This window comes from Rhinoderma darwinii, chromosome 4 (genome assembly GCF_050947455.1).
Source record: "Rhinoderma darwinii isolate aRhiDar2 chromosome 4, aRhiDar2.hap1, whole genome shotgun sequence".
NCBI classification, from domain to species: Eukaryota; Metazoa; Chordata; class Amphibia; order Anura; family Rhinodermatidae; genus Rhinoderma; species Rhinoderma darwinii.
In genome coordinates this window covers 60,007,732-60,031,691 of record NC_134690.1, presented here as the reverse complement: position 1 = coordinate 60,031,691, position 23,960 = coordinate 60,007,732, and positions in this window count along the sequence as shown.

Here is a 23,960-nt window from a genome sequence, read left to right as displayed (position 1 = left end):
GACCAGCATAGACAAACAGAACCAATTGGACATGCTCTATTAATCATCATCACCCACATGCATCCACCAGAACTGAAGAGTGAGAATGGAGAGAAAGCCAAAGTATTCCACATGAGAAATGACTGGACATAATTTTAAATATGACCACCTGGAAGTACTCAGAGATAGTGACTATGGTAGACACGCTCTCCATGAATCAAGGTTATACGCAAAACATTGTCAGTACAAATTGTCATAATAAATCTAGTGTGTCACTGTTGATGACGACAAAGAAAAAAAAACTGTAAAAAAAAATCCAATCACAAAAATGTTTTTGAAAATTTTAATTTTGAAACATAATTCATAGTGTTTAGTTTATGCTCTCTTAATTCCTCTAAATTACATTTTTTGGTATTGTTATTTAACGACAAGTTTGTGTAATCTGTGAGTCATTTTAAGAATCGGTGACATTATTATTTGACATTTTCAGCTGCAGATATTTTATTAAAGAACTGAAGTAAATGTCTGTGAATGTTTATTCTATGGGTCAAGGGTGCAATAAGTTTTCTCAACCGTTCGAAAATCAAATTTGGATTTTAAAGTTATAAGAAAACTTTACTTCTTTTTAAGTAAGAACAGCTGAAGGCTCCATTATTTCCCAGATTTTATTATTAAATTACAATATTATATCATCATTATATACAATTAATATACCAATGGTATAAATAATCTATCTATATATCTATCTATTTATATAACACTAACTATGCAGTGCTGTACAGCTAATGCACTCTGAACCTAGAGGGGTGATAATCTAATTTCTCTATTTACACACTAGGTTTTATACCAATGAAAGCTATTAAGATTTAGGGTGACTTTAAATGCTTCGATAATGCGTGGAATTAAAAATTTTGCACAAATTTTTTTAATCAATTATGATTGTCTCAACGTGTCACGAGGTAAGACTTAATTTACATATCCGTTCGGGCTCTATTCTGATGCTCTGTCTGAGGTTTCAGTCAGAATAGAGCCCTGACTGACACAAACAGAAACCATAGGTTTCCGTTTCCATCACCATTGGTTTCAATGGTGACGGATCCAGTGCTAATGGTTTCTGTTTGTCGCAGTAGTGCAAGGGTTCCGTCATTTTGTCGGAATCAACAGCGTAGTAGACTATGGAACCATTGGCACCGGATCCGTCACCATTGAAATCAATGGTGATGGAAACGGAAACCTATGGCTTCCGTTTGTGTCATTCAGGGCTCTATTCTGACGGAAACCTCCGACGGAACGTTATAATATAGCCTCAACAGATATGTGAACGAAGCCTTACTACTTTATATAGTTGATCGTAAGATAAGCAAATCTCTGTATGTAAATGCAATCACTCAATATTTTTCCAATTAAAAAGGGTGTTGCCATGCAAAACCAACTAGTAGTGTGAACCATGATAATTGTGGCTACGATTTCGACCTCATGTAAAGAGGCCTGGATTTCGACTTCATAAAAAAAAACCGCCACATGTAATGACGCCTCGTGCCTCATGATCAGGAGCTATAGCCGAACAAGCGGTCAAAGTGCTGAATTGCACATATTATCAAAGTGTGTAAAGCCACCTTAAGAATATTTTTCTGTGGTTGGATCCTAAAGTAGCCATGAAAACCCACGGACATGGGGTAAACATAGAAACTCTCTGCTTGTATTACCCTGGTGAAGTATGGTAAGGCAATAGATCTTCGAGCCTCTCTGCCTCCCTGTTGATGCCTTATTGGAAGTTAAAGATGTGTACAAATTGAGTAATTGTTTCAAACTGTGAACATGAAAATAATTCTGGGAAATTACAGTCATCTGAAAGTCAATTAAATTAATGACTCATATCAGACGTTCGTCACACTTCACAGATACATACATGTAGCACAAGTTTAATCATTTAACCTTCTCTAGTAGAAGGAGACAAAATAATGTAAAAATGTAATAATGATCTTTCCAAATAAGAACAGAAACTTTAATAATGTTCTCACTTTTCATTTGAACTGATCTTTCTTCTTCTTCTTCTTCTTCTTCTTCTTCTTCTTCTTCTTCTTCTTCTTCTTCTTCTTCTTCTTCTTCTTCAATAAAGTGGATGTTATTTTTACACAATGCAAATTGTCAAATAGACAAAATATATGAGCTTGAGTCAAACTGAGTAAAAGGACTTGTTCTAAAAAAGAAGTCCAAAGACAAGGCTAAGCTCAGAATTACTGATATCTAGAAATGAGCAAATCGATTCTACACGAATTGAATCTAGACTGAATCTCTTAAAAGATGCAGATTCATCGATATCCAAAAGTTTTTGGGTTCGCGGCGCGCGAATTGCGGCTATATGGCGTCGGTCATTTTACAGATGAGAAAAAAGGTCACATGACCTCAAGCAGGCAACCCCATCATTTCGTTTCAAACAGCTTTCCCAAAATGCACTGTGGTTATTTACCTGTATCCATTATCATCCCCACTGCCACCATCATCACCAATATCATCATCATCATCATCCACACCACCACTATCATTTCCTCCATCATAGCCATTGCCACCATCATTATCACCATTACTACCATTATCATGAACAGCACCACCAACATCAACATGACCATCAACACCTTCATCATTATCGTCACCCACATCCCCACTATCATTTCCTCACCACCACCATCATCACCACCAAAAACATCCATATATTGGTAGATCAGAAACTAAAGTTATCTGTAATGGGGGCCCCACCGTGTACTATTTATAATGCTGGTGTCTTCCTATGCGGCATAGGGGCCTTCTTAGGCACCAGGGCCTGGTCATGTGTGAATTGGGTTTTGCAAAACCCCTTTCTCTTACATTGTACTATATTTTGTTGTGGATTTTCAGTGCAGAATCTGCATCGAAAATCCACCACAAATCTCTGTATGCCTTTCAGCACTTCCTATGCAACAAAAATAAAGAATAACCGTGTGCATTCATATCTCCACTGACCCTTTTCACTAGATAACAAAATATCTTCCCCACTTTTACGATAATTGCAGAAGTTGAGGTAAATTAATTTATAGATGTAAAAGAATGTGAACTAATTCAGTGCAGATGCCTACATATGGGTCACAACAGAAAAGAAAGACTGGAGAAACCTTTATATGGAGTGACGTTTGTAAAAATGAATATATAAATTAAAGTAAATAACTCCTAAGCAGAGGAGGAACTGAAAAGCTTCTACAAAGTAAATGTTTACCTACTTCACACTGCCAAGATTTTTTTCATTGTTGTCAAAATATATACATGAGTAGAGCCAGTTAGGCTATGTTCACACGGAGTATTTTGGGGGAGGAATATCTGCCTCAAAATTCCGTTTGGAACTTTGAGGCAGATATTCCTCTCCCTGCACGCCGATTTTCGCGGCCATTGAGCGTTTTATGCCCGCGGCCATTGAGCGCGGCGGGCATAAAACAGCGAGATATAAGCTTTCTCCTATCTCCCATTGAAGTCAATTGGAGGTCAGAGGCGGAAGCGCCCGAAGATAGGGCATGTCGCTTCTTTTTTCCGCGAGGCAGTTTTACTGCTCGCGGGAAAAAGACGCCGATGCCTCCCATTGAAATCAATGGGAGGCGTTCTCGGGCCGTTTTTGCCGAGTTTTGCGATGCGGTTTCCGCGTCCAAAAACTCGGCAAAATACCCCGTGTGAACATAGCCTAATGGTGAACACCTTACCTTTCATTATTTTTGAGCCATGTCCAATTCTAGAAGGAAGTTACGCGGAGAAGGGCCAATTGAGATCACTCACTGTAAGGGCTCAATCACATGGCCATTTTAAGCCTGCATACAATCTCTGGGTTGCACAGAGTCTTGATAGGACACCCATACATTTTTATGGGTCCATATTGTTGCTCTATTTGCTTCCATTTTTTATACAGAGACATACAGAGTTTTCAGAAAAAAGATAAATGTGTGGCATGCACCATCAGATGCCGTCCTACAGAGGTATTCTTTCCTAGAGGAGCTAGTTAGGCTTCATGCCTATAGGTCAGCTGTGAGCATGAGGCTTAACCGGCTCCTTCTGTGTCACACACCAAAGAGAAGTCTAGACAGCAAGCAAAAATAAATATACGGCACTTACCCGATCTTCTTGAACATTTTATTCATGTAGATACATGTCACATATACTTGCACTGCTAGGGCTTGTCACGAAGGTTCTGTGGACCCACCGGACCGTACCACCTTGGCAGTAAGGCAGCTGGCCAAAAGGGCGCAGGTGATTGTCTATAGTTCGTATAGGTACCTGTGGCAGCTCGGACAGCAGCAAGGCAGGCTCGGCTGGGACTAGGCAGCAGGTGGACATCAGGCGAGGAGAAGCAGGTCAGACGTGGGATACAGCATGACATGACTTTGGCACAGCACAGTGCTCGACTAGGATAGTATGGAATGCAAGGAACAGGAACACACTAGGAGGCCATCACATAGACAAACTTAGGAAACATCAACAACGCTCAGGCATAGAAACAGGGGGCTGGACCCCTCTTATAGTCCAGGGTACTCACGGGTTAAAAGTTTATCAAAAGAACGGTGCGCACGCTGCCCCTTTAAGAGCGGGCACGAGCATGCGCGCGCACCCTTCGGGATATGGCTGAGGTGAGTGGAAGCGAGCGCTGGCGTCTCCTGAGGAGGAGGCTGGGGCCAGCGCTTGCCGACTCATGGCTGCGGCTATCAGGGAGGGATTGGAGCTGACGGCCCGCAGCCACGAACATTACAGGGCTATAGCAGGGCTCCCTCCCCCAAGGGCGGCATGACGGCTGTTTTGCGTCATGCATGACTTTCTACCAAAGAGAAGTGTCCCGTTCTACCAACTTTGGGCTATAGAGTAACAGAGAAAGAACTGATATGCTGTCTGATAGCAGAAATCTCAACATCTTGGTCAATTATCAACTTGGCAAAAGTAGCTGCACCCCTAGACAGCTACCTTTGGTCAATTATCAACTTGGCAAAAGTAGCTGCACCCCTAGACAGCTACCTTTATTAAAAGACTGGGCCTCATGGGCCGCCGGTTAGGCATCACTACTTCAGGATACAATAAGAAAGGAGCAGCAACAAAAGAATTCTAAACAATTACATTTGTATTGTTGCAATATCTTCATGTGCAACGTTTCGACTCCGCAATGAATCTTTTTCAAGCTTCAGCGACATTTTGACTTTAAAGTTCCGCTAGAAAATACTCAAATGTTGCTTAATAAGATGTTGGAACAATAAAAACTTTATTACTTGGAGTTCTTTGGATGGTACCTTCCTTTATGTTGTGGATTTATATAAAGGACCAGAGGAACATTGTATGGTGATCTCTGTGCATATATATATATATATATATATATATATATATATATATATATATATATATATATATATATATATATATATATATATATAATTATATAGAAATATTAGCGTTAAAGTGCTATTCTATAATCCCTTTTAATGATTTAAGAAATACACATTCCGCACTTTGTAGGTGTAGAAAACACATATCCAAATAGTCTAGGGAATTCAGAGTTACCCCCATTTAGGAAATTCAGTGAAAAGTGTTTATCTACCTGGAGAACCTGCCACATCCATGGACAGCACATTAATTTCAATGACAACTGTGTAATGCTTAATTTCCCTTGTGGTAGCACTGCAGGGAAATTAACCCCTTGTTGCTGGATTACCTCACAGATAACAGCTGAACGCTTGGGTCCTAGCAGCAGCACTCGTTGTTACATTTTAGTCGGGGGACCTTATTGACAAAAATAGATTGTTCGAAGTGGACAACCCCTTTAATTCTTAAGAGATGTGTGCCTGCAAAAGTATCAGTTCATCGATAAAAATATAAATGAAGTACCGAGGCAGTCAATGATCAGTCCCTTGGTCATGTGACTTGATGCTGGACAACAAATCAGGTGACAACAAATCGATGACAACAGGAAGAGAAGTGTTGAGGGACCTGGTGATTTTTGAAGCAGAAAAAACTCCAGCTTTTTGTATGAAAATATATTATAACATTTACTTTAGAAATCTTTAGCGTGTAGGAACCTACTGTATATATACGGGTTGGAAAGGCCCTTTCATATCTTAACCTTTTTTGACTACTGTGTAGATGAAAAACACTTACCAGATTTATTTTTGGAACAACTATATACTAGACATTAAAGGCTATGTACACCTTTGAAAGGGATTTTTTTTTTTAAATGTGTTTCGTGCAACTTTATAATAAATTTTGATTAAAAAATATTTTTTACTTTTTGAGATACAGCTGCTCTGTATTCTGTATACAGAGCAGCTGTATCACGCGCTAAGACCTGAATCCGTCAGTCCCACAGACCTGACGGGTTCAGTGTCAGCGGGTCCTGAGTGTCAGAGACACGCAGGATTCACCTCTAATCTATCACATCTAAGTTATGAACTTAGATGTGATGGATAACAGGTAGATCCTGTGTGTCAGAGACACACAGGTCCGTGGTTGTCACTGAACCCATCAGTCCCTCTGACCTTACGGGTACAGGATTCAGCGTAAGATACTGCTGCTCTGTATAGAGAATACAGAGCAGCTGTATCTCAAAAAGTAAAAATAATTTTTAATAAAAACGAATTATAAAGTTGCACAACACACACTGATCTTTTTTATTAAAAAAAAATCCCTTTCAAAGGTGAACCTAGCCTTTAAAGGGGTTTAGGGGGCCCCGTTCTAAAGATAGGTGCGGGTCCCAGAGGTGGGACTCGCATCTATTTAACATTTATGACATATCCTGTGGATATGCAAAAGGAAATAACCCAAGCACTCAAATATGCTAATAATTTGTGAAAAAAATCTCTCGCTCTTTCAAAATTTCCAAAGATTTAATTTTTTTTATTTTCTTCACATTTTTCAAGATAATTATTATCTTGTTAGAAGTGGTACAGCAGTAGTTATAACAGGCAATGTATTTTTACATTTCGGCATATCCCAGGTCTTTATAAAGTACATATACGTAAATTAATGATCAATGGACATTTCGTACAGTATATAGACAATATGAACTGGAAAAATAAACGTACACTTGAAAAACATAAAAAACATGAAAAACAAAGAAAGAGACATATACACATATATTTATATTTATGTTTATGGAGAACTATGTATCAAAGGTTGAGAGAAATGAGATAGCAGTAGATATGTAGATGTTACAAGCTTAAGCAGAACAGGCATGAAAAACGCCAAACAAATTAAATGAACATAGTCATCAATGTGATCATAGAATATAGTGAACAATCCAAAAAAGGAGCAGTTGAAAAATAGTTAATTATTTAGATGTTATGGTATTGTCAAAGTACCCCTCAGGACCATACCATAAGATACCAGTAGGAAATTGAGAAAAAGACAAGATATGATGGTTTAGGCCTCATTTACACGAGCGTAATATACGCGCGTGCTTTTCACGCGTGTCGTACGCACCTATATTACTCTATGGGGCAGTGCAGACAATGCGTGATTTTTGCGCAGCGCGAGTGCGTTGCGTAAAACTCACGACATGTTCTATAATCGTGCGTTTTTCGCGCATTACGCACCCATTGAAGTCAATGGGTGCGTGAAAACCACGAAGGTCGCATGGAAGCACTTCCGTGCGAACTGCGTGATTCGCGCAAGAGCTGCCAAACTGAATGTAAACAGAAAAGCACCACGTGCTTTTCTGTTTACAAACATCCGAACGGAGTGTCTTAGAGATGAGCGAACCGAACTTCACCGGGTTCGGCCGAACTCGTTTTGACCGAACCCAGCAGGAGACAGTCACTGTCCAGGGTGCTGAAAGAGTTAAACTGGTTCAGCACCCTGGACAGTGACTTCCGATCCCAATATACGTGAACGTGTAAAAAAAAAAAAAGTTCTGACTTACCGATAACTTCGGGCTTCTTCCTCCAGTCTGACCTCCCGGGATGACAATTCAGTCCAAGTGACAGCTGCAGCCAATCACAAGCCAAGCACAGGCTGCAGCGGTCACATGGACTGCCGCGTCATCCAGGGAGGTGGGGCCAGATGTCAAGAGAGGCGCGTCACCAAGGACGCGTCACCAAGGACGCGTCACCAAGGCAACGGCCGGGAAGTTCTCGGTAAGTACGAACCTCTTTTTTTTTAAACAGGTTACTTGATATGGTGATCGGAATTCACTGTCGAGGGTGCTGAAAGAGTTACTGCCGATCAGTTAACTCTTTCAGCACCCTGGACAGTGACTGACGTCGACTAGCCTCATCTCTATGATGGCGGCTGCGCAAAAATCACGCAGCCACGCATCATACACTGATGCCACACGGAGCTGTCAAGTGCCTTTTGCGCACGCAAAACGCTGCATTTTTTTGCGTGCGCAAAATGCACACGCTCGTGTAAATGAGGCCTTAAAAAGGAGTTCAGTACATGTTTGGAAATGGTATCATGTATGAATGGATTCGGCGTCTCCCAGACGCTCTATGCAGGCTCTACATGATGATGTGGTGCACCTGTTATAAGTAATGGACAGATGTCAGTGTTACTCCGGAAGTGAGTCTACTGCGCGCGCGCATGCGCATGGCATCGTAGATATCGCTGGAATGAAAGCCGAGTGTTAACCCTAAGTATGTAGTAGGACAGCAGGAGACGATATACGGACTATAGATAAGTACTAGAATGGAGCAATTGAGTGGATATAGAATTAATTATGTAAGTCTATGTAGTAAACAGAGCAATTGGGGACAATAAAGATAATAAATCTAATATGCGGGGATGAAAAGGAAAGAGACATAGAAGGGGAGGTAAAGAGGAAAACAAGAAAAGGAGAAAAGAGGTGGGGGAAAGGAAAACAGAAGGAAAAATAAGAGGAAAAAGAAAGAAAGAAAGAAAGAAAGAAAGAAAGAAAGAAAGAAAGAAAGAAAGAAAGAAAGAAAGAAAGAAAGAAAGAAAGAAAGAAAGAAAGAAAGAAGAAGAAACAAAAAAAGTGGGGAAAGGGGAGTAAAGGGAGGGGGAAAGAGGGGGAAGGAGGGGGAAGTGGGGAGGAAGAGGAAAAGGGGGAGGGGGAAAAAATGCAAAAAGAGTGATGGAAAGGAAAAAATGTTTTTATGGTACCTATATCTGGTCGCACAATGGATGGTATATTGTTCTAACGTGCCTGAAAAAAGCAGATACGCAGAGTGATTAGTACATGAACAAATCAGCAACATTAGATTAGCACAATAAGTCATATTCCCTATTTAAACCTTTAGGTGCAAGTGTTCCCAGAGTATGTATCCAGAATGATTCTCTTACTTTAACAGATGTATATGATTACCACCTCTTCTCGGTCTAGGTACCTGTTCGATGACCTGGAACCTCAGTTGAGATAACTGATGATTAATTTTTGTGAAATGATCGGGTAAAGGTAGCCATGTTTTTTTTGCACCAAATTTAAGTCATGCCTAAATATTTTTGTTTTTAATATCCCCTATTCTGGAGAATTTGTCAAACAAGTTCTGAAGTAGATTTGTACTGCACAATTACGCTTCGGTGGTAATTTTTTTTAAATTATTTGTCAAATATTACCAAATTGTCAAAAAATACCCATAAATATAATAGTAAATTAAAAAAAAAAAATAATAAATTGTTTCTCAGCTTGTATCATTAAAATATTCCATCAATCTAGGACATCTTGCAGGTGCTGGGTTGATGTCTTCCATTTGATGGTGTGAAGACGTTTTAATGACCACGGTACCATTCGACGCTTGACACCTGTGCGTGATGTGTAAATTGAGACACTAATGAGAAAATCAGTTTGTGGCTAACATGCCAGCCAGGATAGATTATAATAGCACCAGCTGGTCATATCCACGCTATGTGATTATCATTACCCACATACTAAATGCTGGAAATGCCTTCGATTTCTATAAGTTCTATACTCATTTGACTTACGCTTCATTATTGTACGTTGTATTTCACAGTGTATGCTAATTATTACATAAAAATACTGTTATTACGCTATATTGCATGCCATCTCAATAGAACCAGGCAAATTCTTTTTTAATAAACATTATTAATAAGCGCATTTAGAGATGAATACCCTAGTGTTATCTCATTTTATTCCAATATACCAGATGTTGTTCAGATTTCTTCTGTTACTGTTCATATTTCAAAGGATATGGTAAATGAATGTTCTCCTTATTTCATGTAATCAGTTAATGTGAAACATTTAATTTTGTGTTTCATTGCTTCTATGACAATGGTCTAAGACCTCATGCACCGGTCTGCATGGTGGCACATGGAGTAACAATGGCTCCATACTATGAAGCCTTAGGCACTCCTTGTGTTGCTGCAAAGTACCATGGCATGGCATTTCATGGAGCTTGCCACAATTCATTGGGGTTGGATCGAACAGAAAAAAACTCCATAAGCCTGTGTATGATATCAGAAGCATACAAAGAAACAGTAGAGTCCCATAGGGTACTTTGGGTGTTGTATGTTGTATTATGGTTCCATACAACTCAGGAGTAGCACAAAACCCTCACCCGCCTGTATGTATGAGGCCTCACTTCGGGCTGAGGTAATCTACAAGTTTCACACTGCTGCCCTTAATGATGAAAAAGACTGATAACCTAATAATGGGAATTTCTTCATATATAAAGCTCAGAAACTCAGAGCTTTATATATGTTTAGTTTTGACTCTTGAAGGTATCCATATAAACAGCGAAGAAAAAAAGACGTGTCTTCCTTTGAGAATGCCAAAAGTGGGTGGAAGATAAGAGGATTGTATGACTTTGCGACCACCTGCAGTAGTGATAGAGTTCATAGAACCAACCATTTCATCTTTACTGTGCGGTGCCAGAGTTGAGACGTCAATGAGCGCTGAGTTTGTTTTTACATTGAAAGCTCAGAAACGGCAAAGATTTAACAACAACTATGTGGTTCATGGTGGCTACTAAACCCCGATAGAGCTGATAAACCCTGATTATTGTTCTTCAGGAAATGGTTTGACATGAACATGATATCTGATCTACACTGCATCTACAGAGGTATAAGCCATATTCTAGTCAGGTGGCACTCACACGTGGTTCCTTGTCATACCCAATACAATAAGACGGTAACAGACTTACCAATGTAACAACAACTTACTTTACTAGCTTAGGTAAATGGAGGGTATGAGAGAAATATAGTGTGGATCAGGTACCTGAAATAATCAGGACTGTTTGACTGTTTGATAAATAAGTAATGTGAGCTCAGATGTTTTAGTTTCATGCTGGCAAAATGCAGGGAAGACACAAGGAGACTTCTAAGAATTCAAGGTCATGTCCTGTTCAGGCAGGAAATCATGATGTCATGAACTTCTTCTAGGCTAGGAAAAAGTAGAGGAACCCCAAATTTGGGGATCAATGGTTCTGAACTTATCCGCCATCTATCCTAAATATTCTAAAGCATGTCCTTTTCAAAAGCAGATGACAAACAATATTAAGAATAGAAACAAAACCCGTCAAGGTGTTCTCCCGTAGACACCACGTTCTCCATAATAAAGCCACTGATGAAACATGACCCCATTTTTTTTTTCTCTCGGGTTCCGTATTTATCTGTGAGAAAAAAGAAACTGTCTGCCTCTTTTTAAAGTTGGAGGCATATTACAGTATCGTAATACGCCATGTGCATTAGGCTTTAATACAATACACACCAAAGCATGAAGATAGGTTTGTAGCCACAATACATGGAGGTTCATTCAACTGTAGCATATATCTACATTCCCTAAAACAGCATATAAACATTATACATGTACAACATAGTTACATAGTTACATAGTTACATAGTTACATAGTTAGTACGGCTGAAAAAAGACACATGTCCATCAAGTTCAACCAAGGGAAGGGAAAAGGGAAGGAAAAATTTCTACACATAGGAGCTAATATTTTTTTGTTCTAGGAAATTATCTAACCCTTTTTTAAAGCCATCTACTGTCCCTGCTGTGACCAGCTCCTGCGGTAGACTATTCCATAGATTCACAGTTCTCACTGTAAAGAAGCCTTGTCGCCTCTGCAGCTTGAACCTTTTTTTCTCCAGACAGAGGGAGTGCCCCCTTGTTTTTTGAGGGGGTTTTACAAGGAACAGGATTTCACCATATTTTTTGTATGTGCCATTAATATATTTATATAAGTTAATCATGTCCCCCCTTAGTCGTCTTTTTTCAAGGCTAAATAGGTTTAATTCTTTCAATCTTTCCTCATAACTTAAATTCTCCATGCCCCTTATTAGCTTCGTTGCTCTTCTTTGTATTTTTTCCAACTCCAGGGCATCCTTTCTATGAACTGGAGCCCAGAACTGGACTGCATATTCTAGATGAGGCCTCACTAATGCTTTGTAAAGTGGTAATATTACATCCCTGTCCCGCGAGTCCATGCCTCTTTTAATACACGACAATATCCTGCTGGCCTTTGAAGCAGCTGATTGACACTGCATGCTGTTATTGAGTTTATGATTTACAAGTACACCCAGATCCTTCTCAACAAGTGAATCCGCCAGTGTAGCTCCCCCTAGGACATATGATGCATGCAGGTTGTTAGTACCCAGATGCATAACTTTACATTTATCTACATTAAACTTCATCTGCCAAGTGGACGCCCAAACACTTAGTTTGTTAAAAATGCCTGTAATTCATGAACATCTTCCATAGTCTGAACTATATTGCATAGCTTGGTGTCATCTGCAAAAATAGAAATAGTGCTATTAATCCCATCCTCTATATCATTAATAAATAAGTTGAATAATAGGGGTCCCAGCACTGAACCCTGGGGTACACCACTTATAACCGGCGACCATTCAGAGTAGGAATCATTGACCACAACTCTCTGGATACGGTCCTTGAGCCAATTCTCAATCCAATTACAAACTATATTTTCTAAACCTATAGTCCGTAATTTACCCATTAGGCGTCTATGGGGGACAGTGTCAAATGCCTTTGCAAAGTCCAAAAACACTCAATCCACAGCGGCCCCTCTGTCTAGACTTCTGCTCACCTCTTCATAAAAACAGATTAGGTTAGTTTGACAACTTCTGTCCTTAGTAAAACCGTGCTGGCTGTCACTTATAATGCTATTTATTGTCACATAATCCTGTATATAGTCCCTCAATAGCCCCTCAAACATTTTCCCCACGATGGATGTTAAGCTTACTGGTCTATAATTACCCGGGGAAGACATAGAGCCCTTTTTGAAAATAGGCACCACATTTGCCCTGCGCCAGTCCCTTGGCACTATACCAGTCACTAGAGATTCTCTGAATATTATGAAAAGGGGGACAGAAATAACTGAACTAAGCTCTTTAAGAACTCTAGGGTGTAACCCATCTGGTCCCGGGGCCTTGTGCACATTTATTTTATTTAATTTAGCTTGGACCATCTCTACATTCATCCAATTCAGTATATCAACTGATATATTAACAGCACTGGCACCGGCTACATCAGCTGCTCCTTCTTCAGTTGTATATACAGAGCTAAAGAACCCATTTAGTAACTCTGCCTTCTCTTGATCCCCTGTGATCAACTCCCCATTACCATTATCTAGGGGTCCCACATGTTCAGACCTGGGCTTTTTTGCATTTATATGCTTGAAGAATTTGTGGGGATTTGTTTTACTATCCTTGGCCACCTGCCTTTCATTTTGTATTTTTGCTAATTTTATTAAATTTTTACAGATTTTATTAAGCTCCTTATATTTTACAAAGGCTACAGCTGTACCCTCAGATTTGTATTTTTTAAATGCCCTTTTTTTGTCATGTATTGCCCCTTTCACAGAATGTGTAAGCCATGTGGGGTTTAATTTGAGTCGTTTATACTTGTTACCTGTAGGAATAAATTTTGCACTATAATAACTCAAAGTAGATTTGAAAATCTCCCATTTATCATTTGTTCCATTATTTGACATTAGTTCTTCCCAGTCTATATCCTGAATTGCAGCCCTCATCCTGGGGAAATTGGCTTTCTTAAAATTAAATGTTTTTGCCCTCCCAGCCTGCGTTTGTTTTTTACAGTATAGGTAAAATGTAACTATATTATGATTAGAGATGAGCGAACCGGGACAACCGAACCCGGTTTCGGTCCGAACTTCCGGTAAAGTTCGGTTCGCAGCGAATCCGAACTTCACCGGGTTCGGCCGAACCCGTTTTGACCGAACCCGGTCAAAAACATTATACAAATCGGGAGCCACTTATCTCTATCAATCACTGATAGAGAAAAGAGGCTGCTGATTAAAAATAAAATAAAAAGCATTTCATACGTACCCGGTCGTTGTCTTGTTGACGAGTCCCTCTTCTTCCTCCAGTCCGACCTTTTCTGACGCAGCAGCCTGTGATTGGCTGCAGAGGCCTCTGCAGCCTGTGATTGGCTGCAGAGGCCGCGGCAGCCTGTGATTGGCTGCAGCGCTCACAAGGCTGCATCGTCATCAAGGAATGTCGGGCCGGATGTCGAGAGGGACGCGTCACCAAGGCAACGGCCAGGAGACCGGACTGGAGGAAGCAGAAAGTTCTCGGTAAGTATGAACGTCTTTTTTTTTACAGGTACTGTGATCGGTAGTCACTGTCCAGGGTACTGAAACAGTTACTGCCGATCAGTTAACTCTTTCAGCACCCTGAACAGTGACTATTTAGTGTATGTGCACACACACTAATTACGTCCGTAAATGACGGACGTATTTCGGCCGCAAGTACCGGACCGAACACAGTGCAGGGAGCCGGGCTCCTAGCATCATACTTATGTACGATGCTAGGAGTCCCTGCCTCTCTGCAGGACAACTGTCCCGTACTGTAATCATGTTTTCAGTACGGGACAGTAGTTCCACGGAGAGGCAGGGACTCCTAGCATCGTACATAAATATGATGCTAGGAGCCCGGCTCCCTGCAGGGTGTTCGGTCCGGTACTTGCGGCCGAAATACGTCCGTCAATTACGGACGTAATTAGTGTGTGTGCACATACCCTTACTGACGTCGCCTAGCAACGCTGCCGTAATGACGGGTGCACACATGTAGCCACCCATCATTACGGGGCCTCATGCACACGACCATAAAAACACCCGTTATCACGGGTCGTAATTACGACCCGAAATAGCGGGCCCATAGACTTCTGTTAGCCACGGGTACCTTCCCGTTTTCTCACGGGAAGGTGCCCGTGCCGTTAAAAAGATAGAACATGTTCTATTTTTTTATTTTACGGGCCGTGCTCGTAATTACGACTCGTAAGTACGAGCACGGCCGGCCGGCCACGGGCAGCTGGCCGCTTTTGCGAACCGTGCTGTCATTATAATTATAGCAGCACGGCCCGTAAAATAGAAAAATAGAACATGTTCTATTTTTTTAACGGCACGGGCACCTTCCCGTGAGAATACGGAAAGGTACCCGTGGGTAACAGAAGTCTATGAGCCCGTTATTGCGGGTCGTAATTACGACCCGCAATAACGGGTGTTTTTACGGTCGTGTGCATGATGGGAGCACGGCTCGGAAAAACGAACGGCTGCCCGTGCTCATCTCCTGAAATAATCTGTGCTGCCTTAAACTCTGTGGACAGGTCAGGATCCTGTTTCTTTTAAATGCTGCTAGGGAACCCGCTCGATCCACTATATAAGGCTACGCTACAGTGCAGCATTTAAAAGAAACAGGATCCTGACCTGTCCACAGAGTTTAAGGCAGCACAGAGTATTTCAGGAGATGAGCGTGCAGATTCAGTGCTGTTGTGAACTCTGCTCTTACCATTACGTAGCTCTCAGTCTGTTATCTCTCCTCCACTCCTGTCCTCAAGAACACCTTCACATGATTGGCAAGTCACCACGTAATGGTAAGAGCAGAGTTCACAGCAGCACAGAGTATTTCAGGAGATGAGCGTGCGGATCTTGTGCGGGGTGGTGACTTGCCAATCACGTGAAGGTGTTATTGAGGACAGGAGTGGAGGAGATGTAACAGACTGAGCTACGTAATGGTAAGAACAGAGTTCACAGCAGCACAGAGTATTTCAGGAGAGGAGCGTGCAGATTCAGTGCTGCTGTGAACTCTGCTCTTACCATTACGTAGCTCAGTCTGTTACCTCTCCTCCACTCCTGTCCTCAATAACACCTTCACGTGATTGGCAAGTCACCACCCCGCACAAGATCCGCACGCTCATCTCCTGAAATACTCTGTGCTGCTGTGAACTCTGCTCTTACCATTACGTGGTGACTTGCCAATCATGTGAAGGTGTTCTGGAGGACAGGAGTGGAGGAGAGGTAACAGACTGAGAGCTACGTAATGGTAAGAGCAGAGTTCGCAGCAGCACTGAATCTGCACGCTCATCTCCTGAAATACTCTGTGCTGCCTTAAACTCTATGGACAGGTCAGGATCCTGTTTCTTTTAAATGCTGCACTGTAGCGCAGCCGTATATAGTGGATCGAGCGGGTTCCCCAGCAGCATTTAAAAGAAACCGTGTTTGTGTATGTGTGTTTGTGTATATATGTGTGTTTGGGTATGTGACTTTGTCTGTTTTTGTTTTTATATGTGTGTGTGTATATATGGGTGTGTTTGTGTATATGTGTTTTGTGTATATGTTTGTGTATATATGGGTGTATTTGTGTATATGTTTGTGTGTAGATGTTTGTGTGTGTTTTTGTATATGTGTATATGTGTGTATATGGGTGTGTGTTTGTGTGTATATATGGGTGTGTTTGTGTATATGTGTTTGTGTATATGTGTGTTTGGGTATGTGTGTTTTTGTTTGTATATGTGTTTGTGTATATGTGTTCGTGTATGTGTGTATAACTGTGTGTGTGTGTGTTTGGATATGTGTGTTTTTGTTTGTATATGTGTGAGTTCGTGTATATGTGTGTGTTTGTCTGTTTATGTGTGTGTGTATATCTTGTTGTGTTTGTGTATATATGTGTGTGTCTGTGTATGGTTGTTTGTTTGTGTGTGCGTGTATATATGTGTGTAGGTGAGTAGAAGTATTGGTATTGTTCACATTGATAACTGTTTTTTTATGTTGTTGCAGATTTTGATGTACCGATTGGACTACGTCTTCGATTCGTTGGACTACTGCGTAGATCTGCGTTTTTTCAAATTTTAATAAAATGGTTAACGAGGGTTTTGTTGGGGATTTCTTATTTCAATAAAAAAGAATTGTCTTTGTGTTTTTTTTTTCAAACTTTATTAGTGCCTAGATAATGGTAGTTGGCTGATTGACAGCGTCCATTATTAAGGCGGTACTTAGTGTTAGCCGGTGCAGAGGCTAGCACTAACCACCCATTATTACCCCGGTACCCACCACCACCACCAGGGGTGCCGGGAAGAGCTTGGTACGATCCAGTACCCGACCATCTGTTGTGATGGTCGGGTACTGGGGCGGCCGTAGGCTGGTATTATGAGGCTGGGAAGGGCCAAAATCAGTGGACCTTCCCACCCTTGTAATGCTAGGCTGCTGCTGCTGTGTTGTATCGGGCTGGTTATAAAAATGGGGGGGACCCCCACGTCGTTTTTTTTTTGGAATTTAACAAATTTAGCAATAGACGGGTCCCCCACATTTTTAATAACCAGCCATATACAAGGCCGCAGCAGTCTGGCATTACATGGGTGGGAAGGGCCACTGGTTTTGTCCATTCCCAGGCTAATAACACTGTGTTGTATGTGGCTGGTTATGATAAATTGGGTGGAACCCCATGTCTTTTTTAAAAAAAAAATGTAAATAAATAAATAATTTAAAAAAATGACGTGGGGTCCCCCCCACTTTTATAACCAGCCAGATACAACACAGCAGCAGCAGCCTAGCATTACAAGGGTGGGAAGGTCCACTGTTTTTGGCCCTTCCCAGCCTCGTAATACCAGCCTGCGGCCGCCCCAGGACCCGACCATCACAACAGATGGTCGGGTACTGGATCGTACCTGGCTCTTCCCGGCACCCCTGGTGGTTTTGGGTACCGGGGTAATAATGGTGGTTAGTGTTAGCCTCTGCACCGGCTAACACTAAGGGTATGTTCACACGGCCTATTTACGGACGTAATTCGGGCGTTTTTGCCCCGAATTACGTCTGAAAATAGCGCTGACAAACATCTGCCCATTGAAAGCAATGGGCAGACGTTTGTCTGTTCACACGAGGCGTATATTTACGCGCCGCTGTCAAATGACGGCGCGTAAATAGACGCCCGCGTAGAAGAAGTGACCTGTCACTTCTTTGGCCGTATTTGGAGCCGCTATTCATTGACTCCAATGAATAGCAGCGCTAATTACGGCCGTAATTGACGCGGCGTTCAAGCGCCTGCACATGCCGGTACGGCTGAATTTACGGGGATGTTTTCAGGCTGAAACATCCCCGTATTTCAGCCGTTACGGACCCCCGCCGTGTGAACATACCCTAAGCCTCGCATTAGTAATGGATGTTGTCACTCAGACAGCGGCCATTACTAAAGTGGTAATAATAAAATTTGAAAAGAAAAAGACAAAGATATAGATAAAATATTTTATTGAAATAAAGCACCCCCAACACAACCCTCATTAACCATTTTATTGTAGAAAAAAAACCGTCATCGAAGTAGTCCTCGAAACCGACGTAGTCCAAACACCAAACCTGTAAAAAAATAAAATAATGAAATAAAACATGTTGTAGGCTTAGATTCAGTTTAATGTGTGATACTGACTGTTATACCATGTATAGAAGCCTGCCGCGAAGTTGACTTAGATACAGGGCGCCAGCAGACAGTATCATACATGGCCATACATACATATATACAAATATACATACCGTGTTTCCCCGAAAGTAAGACAGTGTCTTACTTTCTTTTTATCCCCAAAAGCCCGACTATGTCTTACTTTCGGGGTATGTCTTATATTGTAAAAAAATTGTCGAATTTTTTTTTTTTTTTTTTTCACAAACTTTATTTAACTGTTTTACATTTTTTTTTTTTAGTCCCACCAGGGGACTTCACTATGCGATGTGCCGATCGCATATATAATGCTTTGGTATACTTAGTATACCGAAGCATTATTGCCTGTCAGTGTAAAACTGACAGGCAACCTATTAGGTCATGCCTCCGGCATCGCCTAACAGGCAGATGCTGAAGGCAGACCTGGGGGTCTTTGTTAGACCCCCGGCTGTCATGGAAACCCGACGGCGACCCGCGATTTGTTTGCGGGGGCGCCGATCGGGTGACAGAGGGAGCTCCCCCCTCTGTCAAACACATTAAATGCCGCTGTCGCTATTGACAGCGGTATTTAATGGGTTAAACTGCCGGAATCGGCGCGCGCTTCGATTCCGGCAGTTGCAGCAGGAGCAAGTGCAGGGGACGGCGCGGTGACATATGGAGAGGGGGCGGCGCGGAAGTGGGCAGGAGGCGGCAATACCCCCGTGTTTCCCCGAAAGTAAGACATATGTCTTACTTTCGGGGTACGGCTTATATTAGCCGACCCCCCTGAAACCCCCGATACGTCTTACAATCGGGGGTGTCTTACTATCGGGGAAACACGGTACATATATACAAACATACATACATATATACAAGCATGCACATATATACATGCAAATATACATACATGCAAACATACACACATATATACATGCAAACTATCATACATACATGCATACACACACACATGAAAACATACATACATACAAACAAACATGCAAAGATACATACATACATATATACAAGCATGCACAAATATACATGCAAACATAAATACATGCAAACATAATTACATACATGCACATATATAAACATACATGCAAACATACATGCAAAAATAAAAACATGCAAACACATACATGCACATATATACATACATACATGACAACATACATACAAACATACATGACAACATACATACATGCAAACATACATACATGCAAACATACATACACACATGCAAACATATATACATGCAAATATACATACAAACATGCACATGTATACATACATGCCAACATACATGCAAACATACATGCACATATATACATACATACATGACAACATACATACATGCAAATATACATACATACACACATGCACATATATACATACATGCCAACATACATGCACATATATACATACATGACAACATACATACATACATGACAACATACATACATATATATATATATACACACATGCAAATATACATACATTCATGCAAACATACATGCAAACATACATACATACATACATACAAATATACATACACACATGCACATATATACATACATGACAACATACATACATACATACATGACAACATACATGCAAAAATACATACATGCAAACATACATACATGCAAATATATACATGCAAATATACATACAAACATGCACATATATACATACATGCCAACATACATGCAAACATACATGCACAGATATACATACATACATACATGCCAACATACATACATGCCAAAAAATAATAATAATACGTTCATACTTACTTTCCTCCTGTCCGGCCTCCAGCGATGACGTTTCATTCATGTCGCCGCTGCAGCCTGTGATTGGCTGCAGAGGCGGTCACGTGGGATGAAGCGTCATCCTGACGTGCGTGACCGCCACTACAGCCTGTGATTGGCTGCAGCGGCGAAAGGGATGAAACGTCATCGCTGGAGGCCGGACAGGAGGAAAGTAAGTACGAACGTATAATTTTTATTTTTTTATTACATTTAAATGGTATTTTCCGCGCGCCGAGCATGTACTGTGAAGGTTGCTGAAAGAGTTAGCGCAGCCCATTAACTCTATCAGCGCCCTGGACAGTAGCATGCTCGGCGCACGGAAGTGACAGGTTCGGTCAGAACTAGTTCGGTCCGAACCGAACTTTTTTGTGAAATTCGGCGAACTAGCCGAACCGAACTTTTGATAAGTTCGCTCATCTCTAATTATGATCACTGTTACCGAGGTTTTCACGAACATTGACATTCCCAACAAGATCTGCATTATTAGAAATGACCAGATCCAACAGAGCTTCACCTCTAGTCGGGCCTTCCACAAACTGGCCCATAAAATTTTCCTGCAACAGGTTGAGGAAATGTCTCCCCTTTGCAGTTGAAGCCGAACCATGACACCAATTAATATCCCGGAAATTAAAATCTCCTATTATCACTACAGTACCCGCCTGTGCAGCCCACTCCATCTGTTTATATAGCTGAACTTCCATCTCCTCAGTTATATTGGGGGGTCTATAGATTACACCAAAAGTAATTTTTTCATTGTTTACCTCCCTTTCTAGTTCCACCCACAAGGTTTCAACCTCCACACAGTATTCACCCACTATTGTCTCTTTCACACTCGCCTTCATATCATTTCTCACATACAGACATACACCACCACCTTTCGTATTTGTCCTGTCTTTCCGAAAAAGTGTAAAACCCTGTAGATTTACAGCCCAGTCATGTGAAGAGTCCAGCCATGTTTCAGCAACACCAACTATATCTATATTTTCTTCCAGTATCAAGGCCTCCAGCTCCCCCATTTTGCTTGCTAGACTTCTGGCATTTGTGAACATACACTTTAACTTGCCTGTCAGTTTTTCACTTTTATTATCAGAAATGTGATTTGACATTAATCGGGCCTTTTTATTTACACTGATGTTTTGTAACGAAAGGATCTCCTTATCCTGTTGTCTAGTCCTCTCCCCACATTCTGTTTCTCCCCCCACCAATATAGTCTGACCCCTCTCTAACCTGGCTACCCCTTTTTTTTCTACATTGACCTCCCTCCTCAGCCCTAGTTTAAATACTCCGCCACCCCAGCTAGAATTCTCTCCCCCAGCACAGCGGACCCCCTTCCATTTAGGTGCAAATTATCTGCAGAATACAGTTTGTACCCCAATGAAAAGTCAGCCCAGTGCTCTAGGAACCCAAATCCTTCTCCTCTACACCAAGACTTCAGCCATGCATTTAACTCCCTGAGCTCCCGCTGTCTTTCCTGTGATGCGCATGGCACAGGCAGTATTCCTGAGAATACTACTTTGGAGGTCCTTCCCTTCAGCTTGTAGCCTAGTTCTTTAAAATTATTCTTAAGGCTCCTCCACCTACCATTTATTCTGTCGTTGGTACCGACATGGACCACGACAGCTGGATCATCACCAGCCCCTCCCAGCAATTTGTCCACCCGTTCCACCACATGCCGAACCCTGGCACCAGGGAGACAGCAAACCATTCGGTTGAGGTGGTCTTGGCGACAAATTATTCTATCCGTCTTCCTGATTATAGAATCCCCTACGACTATCAATTGTCTTGGCTTACCTGCATTACCATCCCGCCGACTACTAGCTGGGCTGTTCTCCCGGCTGTTAGGGAGATCAGTATCCACTAGGGCTGCCATTTCTGAGACTGACACCCCCGCATCATCACCCAACTTGGCAATTTTGCCTGGAATGTCAGAAACCGGATCAGCCTTCTTTGTCTTTGACCCCTTTCTACTGCCCCTAACTACATTAACCCAGCTACTTACCTGATCCTGCTCACCCATGTCTTCACCCTCCAGTTGTAACCCACTAACTACATGCTCTGTGAGCAGCAAGCTCCGCTCAAAATTGTCTATCCTCCTCAGTGTTGCATTCTGCTCCTCCAGATCTCTAATACGAGATTCCAGGTGAACAACATGCTCACATCTGCCACAGAGATATTCACCCTGGAACTCCGGCTCCAGTCGTGCATACATATGGCAAACTGTGCACTGAAGAAAACCTCCAATCTTGCTATCCATTATCCAAGTTACAAAAAAACAGCAAACAGGTGTTAATCAAAAAGAAAAAGAAGTAGAAGAGCACTTACTGGGGCTTTAACTCCTCTTTTCAACTCCTGTTTTTGGAACTCCACTTCATATACAAACCACAATGGCACATACAATGGCCCCCCACTTTGTCACACACAACACAGTAAATCAATCCGGTTTTTGGAACTCCACTTGATATACAAACCACTTGTTTTTTTTCAAGCCACAGAGCAGGAAATATGATGTTCCCGGATATGTAGTATGTGATCATGTAATAAAGCAGCGTTCATTTCCAATTACAACTGCATATTCCGAGGACTAGCTATTTAAGTGCCTTGGCCTTGAAATCATGGGACTTGTTATGACATGGCATCACACTGTTTAGGATCTATAATCATTGTATAAAATAAGGAATTTTCCTTTTTACCGTATATTAACGCTGTCTACAGTCTACATTACAGTTATGTGAAATTATGATGGAACACTATAATAGATTTGCATTATTCCTTTTTAAATGTCTATCAGTGTGCTTGGTGCAACTTTCTAATTACTTTTTATTAAAAATTATATTTCCTTTTTGAGCTATAGCTGCTTTGTATCCTGTATACAGAGCAGCTGCGGCGACACTGATGGGTTCAGTGTCAGCGAGTCCTGCATGTAAAGGATCTGCCTGACACAGCTTCTGTGTCGACGCCCGTGGTTAATCAGCCTGCATCTGTTCCTAGGTCTGATAGAGTGACTCGATCTGCTACCACTCAGGCTGGTAGGCTGAGGAGTGGGAGAGCCTATCGCAGCCTGGCCAGACAGTTCTAGCTCCCTTGGTCTACTTATACCTTCATTTGCTGCTTGTCCTTTGCCTGTGATTCTCTTGTTCCCTGGCTCTGCTGTTCCTGCTGTTACCATTGACCATTGCTTTATATTGACCCTGGCTTGACTGACTATTCTCCTGCTCTGCATTGTTACCACGTACAATCCTGGTTTGACTTGGCTCGTCCACTACTCTGTTGCTCATGGTGTTGCCGTGGGGAACTGCCCCACTTTGCCTGCTTTTGTGTACCCTTGTCTTGTTTGTCTGTCGTGCACATATTGAACGTAGGGACCGTCGCTCAGTTTTACGCCGTCGCCTAGGACGGACTGTGCAAGTAGGCAGGGACTGAGTGGCGGGTAGATTAGGGCTCACCTGTCTGTCTCCCTATCCTGACATTACACTGCATGTTTCTGACATGCAGGATCGAGCTGTTACCAATCACATCTTCATAACTTAGATGTGATCGGTAACATCT